Here is a 20,306-nt window from a genome sequence, read left to right as displayed (position 1 = left end):
TCCCTCCAGGGCGTCGAGAGGCTGCGAAGCGTCGACGCGAGGAGGCAGAGTCCTCAAGAAGAGCAGAGACTGATGATGACGATAGCAGCCCTCTTCAAATGCCGCATCAAGTTTTGGAGGAAGAGCTTTTGGAAAACATGATGTACGATTTATTTTTCTATGAGGTTCGGGGGGAGGGCACCCTAGAGAGACATATGACCCGCTACACCTAGCGTCGAAAACTCCATTGTACAAAGGTTGCACCTACTCCGTTCTACGTGCATCTCTTGAGATACTGAACTTACAAACCATTTATGGATGGAGTAATGCTAGCTTGAATACATTATTGAAGTATGTATCAAATTTTTGATATTAATTCATAAATGCTTCTAGACAATATTTGCAGTTTGTTAACTCTGTTTGCACAATATATGCAGGTTATTGTCACAAATGCTTCCAAATGGAAATAAATTACCAACTAGACGGGAGCAAGCAAGGTGTTTCTTGACATCTCTTGGAGGTCTCGATTACGTTAAAATCCATGCATGTGTCAATGATTGCATATTGTCTCGTGGGGATCATGCATCTGCACGACAATGTCCTATTTGTGGTGAACCAAGATACAACTAGGAGATGAAATCAATGGATGTGCCTCGTAAGGTTTTGCGATATTTTCCTATTATTCCACGTATTCAACTTATGTTTAAGTATGAATCTATTACGAGACTCATGTCATGGCATGCTAGTCACCATTCAAGTGATGAAAAGTGGAGAATTTCTTCAGACACACCAGCTTGGCAATACGTAGACAATTTGTGGTCTACTTTCAAAGAAGAGCCCAGAAATTTGAGATTTGGTCTAGGATTAGATGGAATAAATCCATTTGGCATCAAAAGCACCTCATATAGTGTATGGCCAGTGGTATTGGTGAACTATAATATCCCTCCGTCCATGGCAATAAAAAAAGAACATGTAATGTTGTCCCTTTTGATTCCTAAAAAAAACAAAGTAAAAAACATGGACGTTTACTTAGAGCCTTTGATTGAGGAGCTAGAAATGCTATGGAGAGGTATTGAGGTGCGTGCAAGATGTGAGTGCATCATTGTCCTCTAGAGATTTCACTTTAAAGGGCATGTTGTTGTGGACCATCCATGACTTTCCAGGCTATGGAGAGTGTTCAGGTAGTTGCATACTCTATTTTATTCATTCTTACCCTTAATAAAATATATATAATCATTAACCTACTTGTTTTTACAGGTTTAACTACATCACGATATCATGCATGTCCAATTTGTGGTCCCTCTCTGGTTTGTTCTAGACAGACACGCTTGAAGAAGGTTATCTATGAAAATCATCATCGTTTTCTTCCTATTGACCACCCCAAATATGCACCCCCCACTAATGGAAGAACTCCACAATCTTTGAACATTCAATATTGGAAGGACACTTGGACACACGCTAATGATCATCCTCCACTCGGCATGAGTCGGTAACTAGTTTACTTCTTTTGTTTGTCTTTAAAGTACACTCCATTATGAGAACGAGAAATAATATATTGTTTGTGCCTTAGATTATCTATATTTTTTCGTCTCCCATATTGGATTGAACTCAAGATCAATCACTTGTTGGACCCCATGCATATATTCAATAATGTTGCCTCTACATTATGGGATCACTTAATCGAGGCTCGTAATTCTGTCAATGTAATGGAGGATTTACGTAGCATTGTATGTATGAGACGAGCTTGGCCACGCATCGGACCTAGAGGAAAGATCGAGTTACCGCGTGCACCTTGGATATTGTCAAAGACTGAAGAAAAGATGGTGAAGTAGCAGATATGTAGCTTTCAAACTCCCACATAATATATGAGATGCCTCAAGGGAGCCTTCATAAAGAAAAAGAAAAGAGGTGTGGAGCAACTATCTGGTTTGAAGTCTCACGATTAGCAGAAAATGATTCAGGTAAGGATTTTTATAGCCATATATATTAATTAGTGGAGTAACTATGTAGATTAACAATGTATGAATATTTACATACAGTTCATCCTTTCTGCTAGCATATCCCATTGTGTTTCGAAAGATGTGCGTGATATCATTTACAAGATGGGTGAGCTCGTGAGGTATGTATACATTATACTTATTTTTTAGTTTACGTATTACGTACATTACGTAGTAAACCCGCTTGAATCAATCCAAATACGTTGCAAGAGGCTCGAGTATTGTCCATTGAGGTGGTTTGTTTGGTGGAGGAAAATTTTCATCGCTCCATTTTGACTACTCAAGTGCACTTATTTGTACATTTGATTGATGAGATCGCAATTTGTGGGGTAGTTCATGCAAGGTGGATGTTTTTTCTTGCAATATTTCCGCTAAAAAATATTACTAAAACCGACTCCCCGCACACCGCATAAACTCGGGCAAAGTTTATCTTTTATATTGTAATTGCCGGCAATCTAATTTGTAAACCGCACGCGTGAATACGGGGCCTCCGCTTTGACAAATCAAGCCCGGGGGTTCAAATCCACAAACCGCGGGTAAACACCCTCTTGGGAGGGGAAAAATGGATATTATTAAAGCAAATTTTTTTATGTTTATTCGTTTCCCCTAGCCAATGCACGACTGGAGGAGAGGAAGTGTGGGGGGATGGGCTTAGTGGAGTGGTGGGCTACATGAGGAGGGGGGGAAGCCATGTAGTGGCCATGTGGTGGAGCTCCCCTCTCCCCCCTTGGGCTATAAAAACCCCCCCTTAGGGGGTAAGAGAGAGGAAGCAGAGGACACCGTGTTACGTGGAGGGAGAGTGAAAAAGGTTGCGTGGAGTAGAGAGTCGGAGAGGCTGTTGCGCCGTGAGCAAAGGGGGAGGTGGAGGGCGCCGTTGCTGCCATTGCCAAGTCTGCCAGCTGCCAAGCTGAGCACGCTGCTGCCATTCCATCTGTTGTGCCACCATTGCAGCATGTTGACGCTGAGCCACCATCAAGGCAACTCCCAATCCACGTCATCTTCTACCCCATTACTACCCCCTCCCTCTTCCACGTGGCTTCTATCCGTAGCCAGAAGCTTCCTAGAAGCTTCTTTTAAGAAGCTTCTAAGGGGCTTTCTTAAACCCCATTCCCACTAATCCCCCATAAGTCCATTCCTAGCCATCTCGGGATTTTAAAAGAAGAAGAAGAAGTTCATGAAGCCTCCATTCCCGCAAGCCCCATTCGCAAGAGCTCCTTTCTACAAACAAGCTTCAATTCTCAAAAGCCTACTCGGGAAAACCCCAATTCACGCATGCCCTCATAAAGTTCCATTCTCGCAGCTCTCTCGCAAAAGGCTCCAACCCCTAAGGCCTTCCATAAGCCCAAATCCCGCAAGCCGGTATTTTCAAGGATTCGTACTTCAGAAGGGATCTCCTACGTACGAGGGAGAAGGGTAAGATCTTGAGGCTGCTTACCAAGGCGAGCAAATTCACCGAACGCGTAAGGGCAAAGGCAAACCGAATGTCCGTAATCAGACCTACGATGGCCCCCAAGAAGTTGCAAGTCGCGCCTGCAGGAGGTTCTTCTCCTAACATTCACGTGGACATCTCCCCGATCCCACAAGTCCAGGTTTTTACTAATTTTGATTCCACACAGAAGTAATGCATTATGCACGATAATTTCATGGACTAGGATGCACTTATGCATGTCAAATCCACCTAGCTAAATGCATTTGGAAATAAATTGGCTATTTTAACATTTACTAGAATTAGCTCCTGATATGAAATTGGTCATTGGTATTTTCAATGTGATGAAGGAAAAAACGTAAGTTGTCTATGCATCTTACGACCTTATCAGTAAGTTGCCTTTTCATGCATTTCAAAATGACGAGCCCAGAAAAATTGTTGCCTAGCATTATAAGGTTGAATTGTTAAGTGCACCTTTGACTAGGCATGGAAAGATTCATTAGAGAAAGTCATTAACCCCCGTAGGAAATAGAAGAGCGCGGAAATGATTCTATGAACTTGCGTGTGGCATGTGATTGCAAATTGGAATAGGTTAACTCTAGTTTTTTTGGCATGAATTTCACTACATTGTAGTTAGGAAAGGATTGCATGTAGCACATTCGTCGTACGAAAAATTTCATTCATCAAGAGTTGTATTTAGGGAAAGGCTGCATGGTTTATTAAAGCATGAAATCTTAAAAGCTTAGAAAAAGAATTGTGGGTATGATTCTTGAATGTGAGTCCTAGTAGGATCAATGGAAGTTATTCTGCAATTTATCATGCGATTTGATTTTAACAAGAAAAGTTAGGGTTATTGCGAATTTAGCAATACATAGAAGTAATGAATCGCGTGTTTACGTGAATTGTAAGATGCTACAACTAGCTTTCTCCTTTAGATCAAGTTAACATCTCTAGGAATGGTTCTTCCTTGTCACAAGACAACTAGATCGAATTATCTAAATCACCTAACCTGCAAGGGATTCGCATAGGATGGTTCAATCAATACGATAAATACCCCAAGTACTAACTAGGGTTTAGCACGTTAAGGACTCGACCTAGTTTCACAATTGTTGCCAAGTCAAAACCCTCATACCCCAAGGTCCTACCCACATTCATGAAATGTAGGGACAATTGGACGCTCATGCAAGTAACGATCTAGGGTTTCTACCCTAAGGATCATTCGTTCAAATGTTAAATCCCGGTTTGAGTTTGGAATCCCTAGGACCAAACGTTGTCGGCCTAGTGCAATTAGGAATGGGTTGGGTAAGAAGACCACCCTAAACCTTGTTTCTCGTCTGGAGATAATTCCGTGACCAGAAAACGTCGTTCAATGGGTGAAATGATCCCATGGAATAGATGCGACACTTGTGCAACAAGTTCCAATGTCGCATGGACTTGTGGTTTGTTCACAAGAGAGTTTTGCCATTCCTTGGAATGAGGTTGGCAAGCTCTTGCGCAGGTTTATCTTGCACGAGAATGAGTAGTCATCCCGTTACATAACCTTTCTTGGGGAAAAATTGCCAAGTTAAGGGAAATTAGGTATTTTCTTGGAAGCAATGGATCAGTCAACAATTTGGAGCAACATGGTCACCAGGATTTATTGTTAATGTATGAAACCTAATGTATTGGTTAAGTTGGGTTAACAGGGTATGGCCCTAACCCAAGGACAAAAGGGTTAACAAACAAACCCTTGGGGATCTTGCCAAGTCACAATTGATCCCGGATCGAATGTTGGATGCATTCGAAGAGAAGGATTCACTCCTTAGCAGTTGGCCAAATAAACGACCATTGGAAATGATTGTACTTGTAATCAGTTTAGGAGCACTGTTTGCATTGTTTGCTCAAGGAACTAAAGTATGGAAATATATTTAATGCTTCAGGTTGAAGGCCTGAAGGGAGAGGTAGATTCAGTTACCCCCGACTGTCTGCCTAACCCTAACCAAGGGGGTTGTTAGCTCCGCGCTGGGAACATGGACCGAACCCGTCGTGTGAGGTCTCTCCGTTGAGTGCTACTTGGAGCAGGAGGACGCTTGGGTGCCAAGGGGCTCTGGCTGTAAATCCCTTGCCTTTTGGGCCCTGCACAAGAGGCCAACGTGACTCCGGATTGGATCTCGAGGCCCGCATACTAGTCTACGGGAGGAATCTTGGATTAGTAATCCTTGTGGCTTGTTGGATAGCCTTTGGGCGGATTATGGATTGCTTTTGGGTGGATTATGGATTAGCCTACGGGCTGGAATTTATGGATGTATTTCAAAGATAAATAAGATAACGTGTTGTAAAAGAACTTGTTTGACACTACTTTTCTATGTCAAGTTTTAAGATTACGTGAAGGAACCAGTGTCTAACTGGCTAATTAATGAAGTTGCTTGATGCATGTCCAACTAAATGTGGTAGGTAATTAGACAACTAAAGCAACCTTGAGGAAAGTGCCGTGGATTTGGCCATGGGTCCGTTCTACGGATGGGTGGTCCCGGTTGGCTGGGAAAATTTCTCAATCGAAATGGACAACAAGGAGGTGTTCTCAATGGAGATAAACAACAAGGGCATTGACCTAGAGTTTAGGTTAGTAGAATCCCGATTTATACTGTTTTAGGGAAACGAAATGGGACTATGCCTTATGGGCAGAGAGGTTGAGCCTTGTATCCCTCTCGTTTTCCATTCTCCTTGAACCAAGTACAGCATGGATCCGCTTTGTCCGTGGCATTTGTGCGTAAAGTAGTTCGCTTGGGGTTTGACGCTAGCTGCCGTTTAAGAAAGTGACCATTAGGGGAAACCCTGATTCAGGTCGGTCCTAAGTGGGAACGGCTGGAATACTTCTGCTATGTGGCAGATGCGGAAAGTCCTAGATTGCAAACCCCGTAACATTCCATGAGAGTGCCGGGCGGAGCTTTCTAGACTCTCTTTTTGATGGACTGCTAAAACGTGTCCTAAAGGGAACATGTGGACACATTACATTTCTAGAGCGCTTTATAAAAACCCTAAAAGATTTTGTAAGGCAAAATGCACAGCCCGGGGGAAGCATGGCTGAGGGTTGGTTAGTCCAATCATCCCTTGTACAAATCTCTGAATATCTTACTAAAGTGGACCCCTCTTTACCACGACTATGGAAAGATGATGAAGATTTGAGGACGACCTCTATAATACCTCAAGGAAAAGAAAGGAGCAAAGTGCTAATGAAAGAGGAACTTCGTAAGTTAAATGTATTCTGTGTACTTAACAGTGAAGTAATGAGAAAATGGGTGACACTATATAAAGAAGCAAGGGCAAGAAGAGTAAGCGAAAGGCAAGCATTTCGTGCTAGACATGGATGTAATGTCCCATATCCACAACATTTAAGTGCACTTCTACGTCATATTGATATAGATTGGCTACATGAAGAAATGGAGAAGATGGAAAAAGAGGAGGCGATGGATATATCGCAAGAGGAGTGGGAATACGCACGAGGCTGCTTATCAAAGGTGAGACATACTTATAATTAAATTATCTTTAGTTATATATAATATAATAATTTCACATATTTCATCTTTAACTAAATCATTAATATGATCTCAACAATGTACTACTAGTGCACATTGTTCAATGCTATTTGGTGTGAAGGCAAACATTTTCGAACTCAATGTATAGATGATAAGAGAAATACCCAGGATTGTGGTATCCTTGCAAACTTCCAAGATACCAATGGCACCATGAAAGGTTATTGTGACTTGATCCAAGATATTTTGAAGCTTGACTTTAGGTGATTTTTTATATATGTATTAGATGTGAAGTGGTTTAAATAAATAGTAACAACGGGTGAGCATTGCACAATTAGACATCATCCAAGTGGTTTTGTAGTGATTGAATCTACAAAATTTTACCAAGGCAAGGATGACACATTCGTACTACCTCAACAATGCGAGCAGGTATATTAGAAGCTATTTATTTTCATATATATTACTTCTTGATACATTCTCAAAATACAATAAATATCTAAGTTGCTTACTTTTTTTAAAAAAATGCAAGTTGTGTATCACCCAATGGTAAACAATAACCGATAGTGGCACGTCATCCCCATATCTAATCGTTCAAAACTAATATATGGCAATGCTACCAACATAGAGATAGTTAATGACAATCCAACAATCAATGATGATGCACATGATGATGCCATGATCGATGATATACATGATGCAGTGCAAGATGATCCCCGCGAGGATGTTCAAGGAAGCGCATAAGAGGATAACAATATGGTTGTAGGTGATGATGAAGAAATTGAGCATAGCAATACATCTGACAGTGGGATAGACTTATTTGTTTAATTGCCTAGTGGTAACATAGACCTAGAGGTAGATAGTCTAGCAAGGGCCGATCTCATTGAAGATGAGATTGATAATTCATTGTAGCATATATAATTAGCTTTGAATGATTAGATGTATATTTGTAATACTCAGAAAGAAGTAAAGTTGGTAATGTATTCTAAAAAATACTAGTTGTTAAGATGTTTGGTCATATTTAGGGACTTTATGAGAAATGAAAAATATGTGTGTTTATTTTCGCATCTATAAGCGCGTTTAAAAATGCGGGTATATAGACGCGTTCTATATACTAGCGCGAATAGACGCGCTGATAAACGCGCCCGCTATTTCGCATATATAGTGCGCGTCTATAGGGCCTTTCTCTTGTAGTGATAGACGCGCAATTACAATTAAACTTATTAAATGCTAGCTTATGGTTGTTTTTGGATCAACATGACTTTCCTAGTCTTTCAATATCAAAATGTTTGTCTCCATGTTGTAAGTATCAAGATATCTAAGAAATATGACATATATACCAAATAAAATCATATATGTCCTTATAATTCAGGTGTAATTATGTCGTCATCTTCTATTAGTATGGGACTAGTGCACAGATTGGTCATCGTATGTGTGCATAGTGAGCATCAGGAGGTCCCCAAGAACAAAAGAACTCTACTTTTTACACAAAAACCAATGAAGAAAGCTTGCATGACATGAACAAGAGACCAATTGGGTGCAATCTCCCCCCATGCCTTGTGTGAGCGCTCCACAAAGCATGTATTTAATATATTATTCATCTTCAAGCTCAAAAAATAGCCCAATTTACAAAATAGCACGCTTTAGTTTTTGTGTTTGCTTTTGTGCCACTAAAGAATTAAAGCTATTGGGCGCCCAAGAAGCTAGGTGGTACCCAAATACAATGTCCAATACAAATATTTAAATCATACGCCCATGGCGCATATAAAAATTATAAATAAATATTAAGCACTTTAATAAATAAGCGCGAAAAAATATAGGCGCCATGCCTAAGATACGCGCCCATCAAAATTTGATGATAATTTGAATACATGCTATTCTCCAATGCTTTCCAATGCCACCGTTGCTCGCTCTACACATCAACTGAAGCATTCACAATTGTTAGAAAAATAATAGAATTAAACCGACAAAAGTGAATACCTAGCAGTCTTCAACTATAAAAATAAATTGGTTAGAAATCAATCCTAACCTTAATTTATTACGAGTGCGCACTCTAAACTCATAAACGTCTATTAATTTAAATATGTATTTTGCAGAATCACCCGCTATGGAATCACCCACATACACATAAAATTAACAAAATTTTCGAAAAGGATAGGCGTCCCCATTGACTTTTCGCACAAAGAATCCACTTTGTGTATGAGCTCCGGTAATAATAAAATTTTACAGAATCCACCGCAAAATCTCATGGAATCCACCGTGGAATATGCCTCCTGGCATCATACCCCCAGGGTGGGATAGCAATTATCCTCAATTGCTATTAGCTCAATGTGGAGCTAGCAGTGTGGGGAAAGCACTTAAGTCTCTAGTGTGCATCCATTAGGCCTCTTCAACAGGATGATTTTTAAACTTGACCAAATATCTAGAATATCTAGGGCTAGTTCTAGAGTCAGTATCTATAATAGTTTCAGGCTTAAGGATTTCAGTTTCATCATCTAACAAAGGAGGATTTTCATAGACAAGGTGTACAGATAATTGGCCTCTAAAAGGTCGTAATAAACTGATATGGAAAGTGTTGTGAATTTTCCAATGTTTTGGTAATCCTAATTTAAATGCATTGTCATTGATTTTGTGTATGATCTTGAATGGTCCATAAAATCTAGGTGCTAATTTAACAACGGGGTGTTTATCTACACTTTGTAATCTTCGTTTTTCAATTCGTAACTAAACATAATCATCAACTTTAAAATTCATAGCCTGTCTTTTCTTGTTTGCTAGTTTTGTGTATGATTGCTGGGCTTTGGCAATCATATCTTTAACTTCATAAAAAATAGTAGCATGCATGTTAGCAATATCATCAGCAGTTTGAATTTTGTTTGATAATGATGCAACAGGTGTAGGCAATCGATATCCATAAATAACTTCAAATGGTGCTTTCTTTGTAGTTGTATGTGGTGTGTTATTATATGCAAACTGAAGTAAATGTAAATATGTATCCCATGTGTGTGGTTTTGAAATAGTGTAAGCACGCAAAAGATCTAAAATAGTATTGTTAGTAGCTTCTGTTTGACCATTTGTTTCAGGATGAAATGCAGATAAAAAATCAATCTTTGTTCCTAAGTTAGCAAACAAAGTAATCCAAAAATTATTGCAGAATCTAGAATCACGATCAGAAATAATGACTTTTGGTAAATCATGATTAGCGAAAACAGTTTTAAAAAACAATTGAGCAGCTTGAGATGCAGTTAAAGTTTTCTTGCATGGAATAAAATATGCTTGTTTGCTAAACCTATCTACAACAGTCCAAATCATATCATGGTTAGCTTTAGTGTTAGGTAGACTAGTGATAAAATCCATTGAAATCTGTTCCCATGGTCGTGATGGAACGGATAATGGCATTAGTAAACCATATTGTTTACCATGGTGTCTTTTAACTCGTTGATAAATTAGGCATTCAGATACAAAGTTAGATATATCAGTGTCCATATGTGGCCAATAAAAATCTTCAATCAATGTACACAAAGTAGATATAATTCCTCTATGACCTTGATATGGAGGATAATGAATTTCATGCAAAACAAATTATAAAAATGGAACTATCACACATAAATTTTTTTTATAAAACATAAATCAATTAGTGTAAGACAATGAATCAATAGGAATCCAATTATTTGCAACTAGTTTATTCCAATCAGCTTGAAAAGTAGGATCCTGATGATAAGTATCTTTCATAGAAATAAGGGAATCAAATGATATCACATAAATATTTTGAATTGTCGGTCTTCTACTCAAAGCATCAGCAATAACATTCTCTTTCCCAGGTTGATATTGTATAAGGGGATGAAAACTTTGAATAAAAGTGACCCATTTAATGTGTCGGTCAGATATTTGTGGTTGACTAATAAGATGTCTAATGCTTTGTTGGTCAGTTTTGATCATAAATTCAGATCCCATTAAATAATGTTTCCATTGACGTAAGGCTTGTACTAAAGCTAACAATTCTTTATCATAGGTAGAATATTTAAGTTCAGATGGTTTGAGTTTGCAACTAGAGTAGGCTATGGGATGAGAATCTTGCATAAGGACTGCTCCTATTCCAGATCCACTAGCGTCAATAACTACTAAGAAGAATGGTCTATTGAAGTCAGGTAGTTGTAATACAGGAGCATGAGTTAAAGCATGTTTCAGCAATTCAAAGGACTTTTGTTGATTGTCAGACTAGTTATAGACAATACCCTTCTTTAAAAGTTTTGTCAAAGGTAATGCAAGTAATCAGAAATTCCTCACAAATTTTCTGTAAAAGCTAGCAAGACCTAGAAAAGAACGTAATTCATGCACATTTTTTAGTATGGGCCAATTCAAAATTGCTTCTATCTTTTTAGGGTCGACTTCAATACCTTCTGATGAAATAATATGTCCTCGATATTCAATTTCTGTTTGGAAGAATTCACTCTTTTCTGGATTAGCATATAATTGATTGTCTTTTAACAACTTAAAAACTAAAGACAAATGTTCGTAATGCTCATTCTCATTTTTACTGAATACTAATATGTCATCAAAGAAACTATGACACAATGTTGATATTTCAGAAATATGCGATTCATCATGCGACTGAATGTGGCTGGTGCATTAGTTAGACTGAAAGGCATAACTAGAAATTCATAGTGTCCAAATTGTGTTCTAAATGCAGTTTTGAGTCTATCAGATTTGTCCAATCTTACTTGATGATATCCAGATTTAAGATCTATCTTACTAAATATGGCAGATCCTTGTAGCTTATCTATAAGATTATCTACCCTAGGAATTAGATATCTATTCTTAATAGCAATTTTATTTAGGGCATGATAATCAATGCACATGCGATAAGTATTATTTTTCTTTTTCAGTAATAAGATAGGTGCACCAAATGGAGAACTACTAGGTCGAATTAATCCTCTGTTAAGCAATTTTTCTATTTGATTTTGAATTTCTTTCTGTTCAATTTGGTTATATCTATATGGTGCTTTACATGGTGGTTGTGTTCTAGGAATTAAATCTATCTTATGATCTTCAGGACGTGAAGGTGGTAATCCAGGTGGTAAATCAGCAGCAAAACAATCTTGAAATTGGGCAAGAAATTGTGTATGCCTAGAATGCATTTGTTTTTTTTAGCTTGAATTTGATTCACCCATATTAAATAGGATTTGCTACTTTTACGTAATGCACGTTTAGCTTGAGTATGAGTAAGCAGTGGAAAATTATTGGAAGCATGCATACCATGCAGTGTGATTTGTTTTCCTTGAAAATAAATTTTAATTGAATGCATAGAATAATCTAAATCAGGATTGTACTGATGACGCCAGGGCATTCCTAAGATAATATCACTAGACTGCAAAGGTACAACTAAGAAATTTCTTCGTTCAGTATAATCACCAATTTTAATTTCTAAATTATGCACCTCTTGTGTTCCATTATATCTCGTACCTAGGAATGCAGCCTTGATGTGATAATGTGTAGAAACAGTTTGTAAATTCAATTCTTTGACTAATTTTGCAGAAATAAAGTCATGTGTGCTCCCATCATCATGTAAAATATTCTTTTCTTTACCATGCATAAAACATTTCATTGTTAACAAAGAATGGGGAGTTGGCATACCTGGCAAAGTATCAGAAGTAGTACCAATGTCGTCATCATCTTCCGTAAAGTCCGGCATTTCCTCACGTTCTTCATCTTCTATTGCTCCCAGATAATTGATATGGATGGATGGCTTTTTGGATTGGCAATTGGCTGCTAGATGTCTAGGTTGATGGCATTTATAACAAACTATGGGTTTTGCTTTTGATACATTATTGGTAATGGCAGGAAGTTTAGGAATGTTGGAATTTGACTGTGGGGATGGCTTAGGGTTTGGATTGGTGTTTGATGGCAAGGCAGGTGGTCGTGTCCAAGATTTACGGAATGAAGATGGAAGAAAATGACTTTGATTGAATCTTCGAAAATTTGAATTGAATTGTTTGGAACCATAGTTACCATTAGTTGAGAATTGTTGTGGTTGCTTGTCTTGTCCATGAATTTTCTCTTTAATGTCATGGGCCAAGGAAATTGCATCTTCAAGGGTTGTTGGCTTGAACATATTGACTTCCGCATAGAAATGTCCAAGTAGGCCAGACATAAACTTGCGTTTATGAGTTGCTTCAGGTACATCTTCGAGCATACGTAGTTACAATAGGGAATTCCAAAAATGTTCAGTGTATTGGAAAATAGGTTCGCGATCTCTTTGTTGTAGAAGATCCCATTGCTTAATGGCTTTTTCATGGAATTGAGAAGGAAGAAAATTCTGCAAAAATTTCTTTTGGAAAGTCTCCCAGATAGTGGAACAATCAACGCTCTTGTGGACCATAGTCCACCATAAAGATGCTCCATCAACTAAATGGTTAGTGACACATTTAATTTTGTCTTTCTCAGCATATGTTTCTTCATGGAAGTAATCATCAAATTGATTGATAAAAGCAAGTACAGTCTTTCCATCCCGTGATCCATTGAAAGTACGAAATTTGAAGTTTCTTTTACTTATCTTTGTTTCTTTGCGGATGGATTGGGCTTCAAGTGTTGCATTGATGGTACGTCGTATAAGATCTTCGGGTTGCGATCCATCTTGGTCGTGGTAGATCGTTGCAGATGGGACAATTGAACTTCCAAAGCTTGTCGGGCTCTTCGTTCCTCTTGAAGCTGCACCATAATCAAATCCAACTTTTGCTCCATTGTTGGTTCGGGTAGATCACCTTCAGCCATAAGATCGTCCATGTTTTGTTCAGTCATCCTGCAAAATTCCAAAAGACCTCACACACTCAAAATCTTGTTAGCGGGATGAGCGTAGCTCAAAGGTGGGTTTACAAGGCTTGTATATTTTGTTGGCTTTTATGGTATCTCTCCTTTACGATTGCAGAATTCGTTGTCATAAACCGTCTTCCAAGAAAATAGTGTTGCGTAAAGACTGCGTATAGTCTGCGTATGAACTTTTGTTTTTGCTGAAATTGGTTCAGCAAGATTGCAAGTGTGAACAGGGACTTCCATGGAGTAGTAGACTGATTCGTATGCTTCTGAGTACGAACTGCCTCTATGTAACGTGTCCGCTAGTATCATCCAGGACACGTCTTAGCAGTCCATCGGAAAGGATGTCTAGAAAACTCCGCCCGGCACTCCCATGGAATGTTATGGGTTTTGCGTTCTAGGTCTTCTTCGTCTGCCACGTAGTGGAAGTATCCTGGCCGTTCCCACTTAGGATCGATCGGAATTAGGGTTTTCCTGATTGGTCATTAAGTAACAGCGACTAGCGTCAGACCCGAGCGAACTACTTTACGCAGAAACGCCAGGCCCGAAGTGGATTCACGCTGCACTTGGTTCAAGGAGAATGGGAAACAAGAGGGATGCAAGGCTCAACCTCTCTGCCATAAGGCATAGTCCCATTCCGTTCCCCTAAAACAGCGTAAACTGGGTAAGACGTAACTCTAGGTCATCGTTCTCGTTATTCGTTTTGATGATGATGATCATCCCGCTGTTCTTCGAGATTTTTGAGAAAAGTTCCCGGCTAACCGGGACCACCCAACCGTAGGACGGACCCATGGCCCATCCTCCGCACTTTCCTCGGTTTGTTTTAGTTATGTAATTACCTAACACATTAATTTGACATATAACAATCAGCTTCTTTAATTCATCCCGTTAAGCACTGGTTCCTTCACGTAATCTTATCACGTGACATAGAAAAACAATATCAAGCAAGTTCTTTCTTTACATTTCATCATTTTATCTTTGAAATACAAGGAGTTCCGCTCGTAGGCTTGTCCATAATCCGCCCGAAGGCTATCCAATAATCCCCAGGGATCACTTCCAACCTTCCGCCCGTAAACTAGTATGCGGGCCTCGAGAGCCAATCCCGAGTCACGTTAGGCTCTTGTGCAGGATCCGAAAGGTGAGGGATTTACGGCCAGAACCTCCCCTGGCACCCAAGCGTCCTCCTACTCCAAGTAGAGCTCAACGGAGAGACCTCTCGCAGTGGGTTCAGTCCACGTTCCCGGCGCGGTGAACAACCCCCTTGGTTAGGGTTAGGCAGGTAGTCGGGGGTAACTGAAACTACCTCTTCCTTCAGGCCTTTAACCTGAAGTATAGGTACTCATTTAATTTGTAATTCATAATTCAAACAGAGCCCTAAAATCTCTAGCAAGCACAAACATTTCCATTAATCAACCCAGTTGTTTGGCAAACTGCTAAGGAAGTGTTTTTTCCTTTTTGAGTGTATCAGCACTCATTCCCAAGGTGTCTTGTAAATTGGCAAGATCTTTTACATTCCGGTGTAGGGCATACCCAACTTGGTCAACCCTAAAGTTCCTTAGATATGCTAGTTTCCGGTTTACAACTTTCCTTATTTAGAAGGACATCCAAAAATACGTCTTTTTGCAAGATAACTTGCGTAGGGATCTACCATCCTTGATGAGGGTTTTTACCCTTTCTCCTTGTGAATCAATCACAAGACTAAATGATTTCGTACTTGTTGCGCAAGTCCTGCGATGGAGTAATCTGTTTAGATCCTTTAAGCTGACGTATGTCAGGCCTAGGGTTTCTTTTTTTAAGAACCTTAGGGACAAACCCTAGTCCCTTATCTTTACTAATTTATTGACGCTACAATAAGGAAAGTAGTCAAGTGCTTAGGGTATGAATATTTCAATGTTTAGATTGGTTTGGATATCTTTTGGAAGGTAATATTAATCGTCTTGTCACAGTTTTGCTATCCTTGTGACAATTTGCTTTTCAGTCAATACAGTTCAAATTAAACTTCCTTTTTCCTTGCAGATGAACTCCTGCCAAATAACAAATACTTTCCTTGCTACGATGTGCAATTAGCAGTGATAACTTCCTAGTAATTTGAGCAACGAAAGAAACCTTTCATGAATTTAATCATTTACAATGATTCGTTGCGAAGGAATAAGGCTAATGGTGCAAGATATAATTTCTATACCTTTAGGATTTAACTAAAATATATTACTATAGTAAATGGATAATCTTGCTCGTAATTTATAATGCTTGATGCAATTCGAAGGAAACTAAGTTCTATAAATTATCATTCATTCAAATAAACTAAACTCCTTCATTACAAATAACTTGGACAAATAAGTCCTATCCCTAACAATTTCTTTTTGCATGATTGACTTAAAACCGAATTAAAGCCAAGAGGAAAAACCTGGTTTTGGGGTGAGATATCCACATGGATACCGGGAGATGACCCTCCCGCAGCTACACCTTGGACTTTCTTAGGCGGCATCGTAGTTCGAATGTGAGATAGCCTTTTTCTCTTTCTTCTGGAATTCCACCGTCTCTTTGGAAAAAAGAAGTTTAAGGGTGAGTGTGGTTTTGCAACCACAAGAACCCTTGGAGGATTTTGACTTGGGGTAGAAGGAATAGAAAGCACTTATTCTCATTCCTTCCCTTTCTTTTATCTTTTTCTCACTCTTCCTCCTTCACTCCTTCTTTTCACTCCCTCTACTTTCCCTCCCTATCTTTTATCTTTTCCCACTCTTCCTCCTTCACTCCCTCTTTTCACTCCCTCTACTTTCCCTCCTTATCTTTTATCTCACGGCTACTTTTCCCTTACGGGATATCATTCGAGGCCATGATGATGATTTGGATTTTGAAGTTCAGGGGGGAAAAAATAATAATGGAGATACGGGGGATTAAGAAGAAAGCTTAGGGAGTTGTGGGAAAAAAAAAAGAGTTATGAGGGGGGAGGGGGGGTGAAAAGGGTTAAAAGAGTTATAAGGGGGTGAAAAAGGGGCTTAGGGGAATAAAACACGGGGGGGATGGGGGGTGGGGGGGGGGGGGGGGAGGGGATTTGTTCCCAAAGCCTAGGAAGGGCTTAAGGGGGAAAGGGGGCTTAAGAGGCCCCTTAGAAGCTTCCCCCAGGAAGCTTCTAGGGCTTCTACGCCACGTGGGGGGGAGAGGGGGTTTTAGGGCCGTCTGTCGACGGCGATGTCCAGGTGGCAAGAAATCGTGGCGGCTCCTCACCAGCACGCGCGGCTATGTCTCTCGGCTTCTCCCTCCCTCATGCCCTCTCTCTCTCTCACGTTGACAGCACGACGTTATGGCGGCACTCCCTCCCTCCTTTCGTCATGGCAGCAGCACAAGGTATTTGGCAGCCCTCCTTTACTTTCCTCGACCGTTTCCTGGCTCTCCCCTCTCCACGACCACCCTCACGCATTCATGGCAGCTTCGTCCTCTTGATCTTCCGGCGTCCCTTCACAGCGTGTCGACCTTGATTTAAATAGGGGAGGGGAGGGGGATCTTCCCTCCCTTGCGTGTCACCACGCATGCTTTCCCCCCCTCCAAGCTCCACCAAGGAGCTTAATTGCTCCTTCTATTTCCCTCCCCCTCCAGCTCGTCAGTCGGCTGGGGGGATAAGGGGCAGTTCACGTGTGTGTTTCTTTTAGCAAATCGAAATATTACATTCTCTCCCCCTTGGAGGAATCGAGATGTCCTCATCTCGAGATAAACTGGGGATATTGATGGTTGAGAGAGCTTTCATCTATCCAAGTGGCATCCTCTTCGGGATAATCTTTCCACTGGACGAGGCATTCTCTCAGGATTCTAGATCTTAACTGTCTCTCCCTAACATCTAAGATCCTATCCGGCCTTAGTTCAAGGACTCCTTAACTAGGCATTACAACTTTTTGATCGTCAAGTACATGGTTAGGATTAGGTACATATTTCTTCAATAGGCTGATATGGAATACATTGTGAACCTTTAGGTTCTCAGGGAGTTGCAATCTATAGGCATTGGGTCCTAGGCATTTGAGGATTTTGTACGGCCCACAATACCTTGGACTTAGCTTCTTGCATTCTCCTAGGGATAGAGAACTCTTTTTAGGGCGTATACGAATGAAGACCATGTCTCCTTCTTCGAAGACTCTTTCTTAACGTTTCAAATCTATGTATGCCTTTTGTCTATCCTTGGCCGCTTGTGTGTCTTGTCTTATTGACTTTATTTGATCATCCATGTCTTCCAACATCTGTCTTGACGCTTCAACTCTTAGGGTTGGATCAGAAAAGTTCATGAGACTTCTGCAATCATGACCATATAATGCTTGAAAAGGGGTCATTTGAATGCTTTGCTGGTAAGAAGCATTGTAGGCAAATTTAACCAAAGGCAAGTATTGAATCCACCTCTTCGGCTCTCGACAGCAGTATGCCCTAAGCATATCCTCGATGATTTGATTTACTCGCTCTGTTTGGCCATCCATTTGGGGATGGTAAGCGGTGCTAAAACAGAGTTGAGTCCCAATAGCTTCAAAGATAGCTCTCCAGAAGTGTGATGTGAAGAGAGAATCTCGATCACTAATGATTCTTCTAGGTAACCCATGTAGCTTGAATATCTCCTTGATAAACAATCTTGCAATGTCGGAGGCTTTATAGTTTGTCTTTACTGGAATCAGGTGTGCAACCTTGGTAAGCATGTCAACCACAACCATAATGGAATTGTATCCTCCTTGGACTTGGGGTAGGCCCACAACAAAATCCATACTGATGAATTCCCATTTCATTTGGGGAATGTCAAGCGGTTGCAGTTTCCCTGGCATCATGACATGATCGGCTTTGATACGTTGGCAAGACAAACACTCAGTGACATACTTGAGGACGTCACCTTTAAGCCTCTACCAATGATAGCTCTTCCTAACTGCATTAAGAGTCTTAGCATAGGCAGGATGTCCTGCGAAAGGAGAATCATGAGATTCCCATAATATCTTTTGCTTAAGTGACTGGCTTGCTGGTATACACAGCCTTGTTCTGTAGTAGACAAGTCCATTATCAATGGAAAATTCCTGATACTTAGCTTGCAACTTCTGATTCTGCTCCTTGGTAGATATTTTCTTTATCATTGTTTAGTAGGCCAAATCATGGCATGCTTCCTCTCTAGCTAGTTCAAGTATAGGGTTGTTTGGCATAGATACTTTTGTAGCCAGAGATCTGGCCGTTGATGGATTCTGCAAGATTAGGGAATTTAGGAATGCCTTGCGACTGAATGCATCGGCAACTACATTCTCCTTCCCTGGTTGGTACTTGATTTCAAAATCATATTCCTCCAATACTTCAATCCACCGACGTTGCCTCATGTTGAGCTCGTTCTGGGTAAAAATCCATTTGAGACTCTTATGATCTGTTACTAGAGTAAACTTGTTACCCAACAGGTAGTGTCTCCAAAGCTTTAGAGCATGGATGACAGCTAGTAATTCCAGATCATGCGTGGCATAATTCTTTTCATGACTCTTCAATTTCCTTGAAGAGTATGCTACCGGATGACCTTCCTGCATAAGTACACACCCCAAGGCAAGAATGCTAGCATCAGTTACTACCTCGAACTCCTTATTGAGGTCAGGAAGTTTTAGAATAGGTGCTGATACCAAACTTTGCTTCAATTTGTCGAAGCTATTTTGTTCGGGAGTTGACCATGTAATGGAAGTCTGCTTCTTTAGTAAGTCTGTAAGAGGTGCTGCAATCAAAGCATAGTTTTTGATGAAGAACCTATACCATCCTGTCAATCCAAGAAAGCTACGTATCTCTTTGACGGATACTGGTATTGGCCATTCAAGCACATCTCTGACCTTGGCTAGGTCTACTGATATTCCTTCTGATGATACTATGAATCCCAGATATTCGATCTGACGCTTAAAGAATGCACACTTCTTCATTTTTGCATACAGCTTATGAGACCTCATTGTCTCAAGGACAATCCGAAGTTGAGGTTCATGATCTTCTTCCTGTTTAGAATAGACTAAAGTGTCATCGAAGAAGACAAGCACGAAATCATCAAGATATGGCCTAAAGATATCTTGCATTAATCTATTGAAAGTGGCAGGTGCATTTGTAAGGCCGAATGACATAACCAGGAATTCAAAGTGCCCATATCTTGTATTGAAGGCCGTCTTTGGAATATCTTCTTCCTTGATCCTTATCTGATACTAACCTGACTTGAGATCAATCTTGGAGAAGATCTTTGCACCTTGAAGACGATCAAGAAGCTCACCTATTCTAGGAATAGGATACTTGTTCTTGACTGTTGATTGATTCAACCCTCGATAATCAATACATAGTCGAAGTGTCCCATCTTTCTTTTTCTGGAATAGTACTGGAGCTCCCCACGGTGAGTTGCTAGGCCGGATGTAACCCTGATCTAATAGTTGCTTGAGTTGTTCCTTCAACTCAATTGCTTCCGGTATGGACATTCTATAAGGTCTCCTTGCAATTGGTGCAGCTCCAGGCACTAGCCTAATCTCATGATCTACTTCTCTTTGAGGCAGAAGTTCAATCAATTCCTCAGGGAATACGTCAGCGTATTCTTTTAGCCAAGAAGGTCCTTCATGAGACTCTTGC

This window comes from Lygodium microphyllum, chromosome 28, assembly GCF_053477565.2.
Source record: "Lygodium microphyllum isolate KBCC chromosome 28, Lygodium_microphyllum_v1.1.10, whole genome shotgun sequence".
Taxonomy (NCBI): Eukaryota; Viridiplantae; Streptophyta; class Polypodiopsida; order Schizaeales; family Lygodiaceae; genus Lygodium; species Lygodium microphyllum.
This window is presented reverse-complemented; position numbering follows the sequence as displayed.